We start from the raw sequence: 4,702 nt of genomic DNA, 5'->3' as shown, positions 1-4,702 counted from the left end.
TCTGGGTACTTATCGCTGCTATTATGTGGGGGTTCTCGTGAGCGGCGTACGCGAAAGCGACCGGGTGTCTGATATGCGGCGGGCTTCGGCCTCGTCAAGCGTGTCCTCGGGTCTGCTCCAGGGGAATCCACGGCAGTCGTCTGCAGCCTCATCCGCTTGATGCGTTAGGGGCTGGTTGTCGGACGGTGCCGTTTTACCACGATATCGAGGTGTGTTCCGTGTCGTCCTCGGGCGATTCAGATGCGAAAGCGCCGAAGACGCGGGCGTGACCCGTCGTCTGGCGGCTTTGCAGTCTCGGCTCCGTTGCTAGTTCCGGCCGGTCCACCGACAGTGCAGCGGGCTTGGGCAACCCGCACGGCGCGACCGAGTCGATGCAACGAAAAAGAGCGAGCATGAACGTGCTTCTTGCCGCACGGCTCCCACTCGTCTTTCGGGAAGGTTGTGCCGTAGCGAGCTCGAACGCCGTCATCTCGGAGTGCAAAATAAGCGTGTTGGGGCGCCTGAAGGTGGCCTCCGCCGCACACAGACTGCGTCCGGCCCGCCGAAGGCGAGGACGGACGCGCAGTCGAACGATTACCTGGTTGATCCTGCCAGTAATCATATGCTTGTCTCAAAGATTAAGCCATGCATGTCTAAGTACATGCCGAAATAAGGCGAAACCGCGAATGGCTCATTAAATCAGTTATGGTTCCTTAGATCGTTTCTTCCTACTTGGATAACTGTGGCAATTCTAGAGCTAATACATGCAGTGAGCCTGGAGCCCTTTGGGTAACGGGTGCTTTTATTAGACCAAGATCGATCGGGTTTCGGCCCGTATTGTGTGGTGACTCTGGATAACTTTGTGCTGATCGCATGGCCACGAGCCGGCGACGTTTCTTTCAAGTGTCTGCCTTATCAACTTTCGATGGTAGGTTACTTGCTTACCATGGTTGTTACGGGTAACGGAGAATCAGGGTTCGATTCCGGAGAGGGAGCCTGAGAAACGGCTACCACATCCAAGGAAGGCAGCAGGCGCGCAAATTACCCACTCCCGGCACGGGGAGGTAGTGACGAAAAATAACAATACGGGACTCTTTTGAGGCCCCGTAATTGAAATGAGTACACTCTAAATCCTTTAACGAGGATCAATTGGAGGGCAAGTCTGGTGCCAGCAGCCGCGGTAATTCCAGCTCCAATAGCGTATACTAAAGCTGCTGCGGTTAAAAAGCTCGTAGTTGGATCTCAGTTCCAGACGAGTAGTGCATCTACCCGATGCGACGGCTCGGACTGAACATCATGCCGGTTCTTTCTTGGTGCACTTCATTGTGTGCCTCGAGATGGCCGGTGCTTTTACTTTGAAAAAATTAGAGTGCTCAACGCAGGCGAGTCGCCTGAATAAACTTGCATGGAATAATAGAACAAGACCTCGTTTCTGTTCTGTTGGTTTTTGGAATACGAGGTAATGATTAAGAGGGACGGACGGGGGCATTCGTATTGCGGCGCTAGAGGTGAAATTCTTGGACCGTCGCAAGACGAACTACTGCGAAAGCATTTGCCAAGAATGTTTTCATTGATCAAGAACGAAAGTCAGAGGTTCGAAGGCGATCAGATACCGCCCTAGTTCTGACCATAAACGATGCCAACCAGCGATCCGCCTGAGTTACTCAAATGACTCGGCGGGCAGCTTCCGGGAAACCAAAGTATTTGGGTTCCGGGGGAAGTATGGTTGCAAAGCTGAAACTTAAAGGAATTGACGGAAGGGCACCACCAGGAGTGGAGCCTGCGGCTTAATTTGACTCAACACGGGAAAACTTACCCGGCCCGGACACTGGGAGGATTGACAGATTGAGAGCTCTTTCTTGATTCGGTGGATGGTGGTGCATGGCCGTTCTTAGTTGGTGGAGCGATTTGTCTGGTTAATTCCGATAACGAACGAGACTCTAGCCTATTAAATAGGTGCGGGGTTCCCAGCACCTTACAACCTTCTTAGAGGGACAAGCGGCTCCTAGCCGCACGAAACAGAGCAATAACAGGTCTGTGATGCCCTTAGATGTCCGGGGCCGCACGCGCGCTACACTGAAGGAAGCAGCGTGTCTTTATCCCTGTCTGAAAAGACTGGGTAACCCGTGGAACTTCTTTCGTGATTGGGATAGGGGCTTGCAATTGTTCCCCTTGAACGAGGAATTCCCAGTAAGCGCGAGTCATAAGCTCGCGTTGATTACGTCCCTGCCCTTTGTACACACCGCCCGTCGCTACTACCGATTGAATGATTTAGTGAGGTCTTCGGACCGATGTCCGGCGCGGCCTTTCGGTTGCGCCGGTCTGTTGGAAAGATGACCAAACTTGATCATTTAGAGGAAGTAAAAGTCGTAACAAGGTTTCCGTAGGTGAACCTGCGGAAGGATCATTAACGGATTGTGAAGGGTGAGCGCCTCAGCTGCGTCTGCGCCCGACACTTTCTGCCGCTGACCCCGTTTGGACGCGGGGTCGGCTTTTCCCCACGGGGCTGCCTGAATGTGGAGCGGCACCCCGTGACAAATTGTTGCGCCCAGCGGACGCCAACACCGCGACCTTGGACGGTCGGCCAGGTGGCGGACGCGGGTACAAACGGCGCAACGCACTCATAGGTCGGCTTTCGACCCGCCACTGCACCGTGGCTCGAAGCGCTCGAAATGCGCGACCCGACCGCTGCGGGACCGCCTAGTACTGTAAACAGGAGCGGCGGAGCGCGAACGGCGAGTCGTGGTTACGTCGGTAGAAGGCGAGGCTGCGCGTTCCCGAAACGCCAGCCGAGTGCCCTCCCGACCGTTCGAGCGTGCAAGAACGAGACCCGACAATCGCGCGGCGACTGCCAAGTACGAGAGGAACGGCACAAGCGTCGGCGGTCGGTCAAGGAACTGGCGATGTGACGGGTCCGCTGTGCACCAGTGCATACCGTCCCGCCGTCCGCGGCAAGCGCCTCCGCGTCCTCGGGTGACGGAGGCTGCCGGTCGGTTCTTGCAGGCGAGGGATCTCGCTGGCACCGGTTCGCGTTGACGCGCGGCCGGTCATGGCACGGCGATGCGACGGCCGAGGTGCGCAGTACTCGATGGAGGAACCGCACGCTCCGATGACCGTCCCGCCCTCCGCGGCGTATGCGTACCGACCGTAATGGTTGCAGCAGCGCCGGCCGGCTTTTGAATTCGCCACACGAAACACGGTGCGAGATCGCGGTTAGGGGAGCGTCGACGTTGCCAGGCGTTTTGCTTGCTGCCGAGGGAAAGGCGGCACGGCCACGTCGCGCTCGTCGCGATTAGCGGGTCTGCGCGCTTTGGGAAGGTGCCGCAACGACTTGCCGAAAGAGGAAGCACGGAAGAACGAGGGACTTGGACGTCCCGACAATTGAACGCACTTGCGGCCAGGCCCTTGCTGGCTTCGTTCTTCCGCCTCGAGTAGGCTCGTACGCGGCTCCGGCGCCGAAAGTGGTCCTTGGCACCGACTTCGGTGGACGTGGGAAGTGCCGCGCAAGTACGGCGCGCCTGGCTCCACCTGTTGGCTAAAGTAGGCAGCCGGATCGGCATTTTGGTGTGCGGTGGCAAACCGTGGATGCGAAAAAAGCTTGTGCGATTTCGTGGAACAAAAAGCGGGGGTCCCCCTTTTTATGCGGAGGAGACCGACCCGCCTGCCGTGGTGAACCGCGACGCCACGGTAAAAACGGGAGAGGCTTGTCGATGGGACCGTGCATCCCGCGCTCCACGGAGGCCGGGAGGCGGCCGCCCGAGGAAATGTGTAGCCGTCGAGGCCCGCATCTGCGTGCACTCTTATCCAAATGGGTGTACCGCAGGCATTTTCTGGTTAGGCGGGCCAATGAGAGCGAGCACACAACGATACCTACGGGTCCGGCTTGGAGAACCGGCTTCGACGCCTCCCGAGTATTTATAGAGGGGTGGACCACGAAAGCACTCGCAAGTAGCGAAAGCGAAACGCCGTCCGAAACACACCGTTTGCTCGATTTGCGGCAGCCGAAAAAGGCGCGGCAGAGTTTTGGAGTCCAAGCGTGCGCTGAAAAGCGCCCTTCTTGGCCACTGTTTGGCCGAGTGCCAGAAACGTTTGGTTTTGACTGTACGGAATTGAACAAACACTTTTTCACGACTCTAAGCGGTGGATCACTCGGTTCTCGGGTCGATGAAGAACGCAGCCAGCTGCGAGACTTGGTGTGAATTGCAGGACACACTGAGCACTGATTCTTTGAACGCACATTGCGGCCTTGGGTCTTCCCTTGGCTTCGTCTGTCTGAGGGTCGGATCACATATCAAGAGAGCCTTCGGCGCACAAGGGAACGTGAGCCGTCGACTCGTTTTGACCGCGTCGGCAACACGGACAGCACGCTGAACACCTCACAGCGAGCGCCAACAGCGGCCACTCAAGGGCGAGACGGTGGCGACCGTCGTGCCAGAGCCCAACCGAAACGGGGGCGACCGACTGCATTGAGGATGTGGCACCTCGTTGAGACCGCCGCAGGACTTCGAGTCGGAAGGAAGCCTGCAGGGAAAGTGCGGTCGAGGTTGCGTACTCCTCTCTGCGACCGGGCGCGCAAGAGCTGCGAGAGCCACGGACGCGCAACTTTAACGCACGGTAAACACGAGGAGCGAAAGCCGGCCAGCAAAGCTTCTCCAGCCGTGCGCAAAGTGCGCGAGATCGCAGCCTTGCGTTGCGCTTGTTGCCCTCGAAGTAAGCAGGGTGT

At 57.6% G+C, this 4,702-nt stretch overlaps 2 non-coding genes across 2 annotated transcripts; both read left to right on the top strand.

The window, feature by feature from the left end:
* Window positions 1-574: 574 nt before the first annotated feature.
* LOC142795948 (small subunit ribosomal RNA) lies at window positions 575-2,389 on the top strand. The gene has a single exon (XR_012893429.1). It is a non-coding gene; the product is annotated as a small subunit ribosomal RNA (ribosomal RNA).
* A 1,719-nt stretch (window positions 2,390-4,108) lies between these two features.
* LOC142795947 (5.8S ribosomal RNA) lies at window positions 4,109-4,261 on the top strand. Its single transcript, XR_012893428.1, has one exon. It is a non-coding gene; the product is annotated as a 5.8S ribosomal RNA (ribosomal RNA).
* Window positions 4,262-4,702: the final 441 nt, after the last annotated feature.

Source organism: Rhipicephalus microplus, unplaced genomic scaffold (assembly GCF_043290135.1).
Source record: "Rhipicephalus microplus isolate Deutch F79 unplaced genomic scaffold, USDA_Rmic scaffold_973, whole genome shotgun sequence".
Lineage (NCBI taxonomy): Eukaryota > Metazoa > Arthropoda > Arachnida > Ixodida > Ixodidae > Rhipicephalus > Rhipicephalus microplus.
Note: the sequence above shows the minus strand (reverse complement) of the source record. Positions and strands in the feature narration are given on the sequence as shown.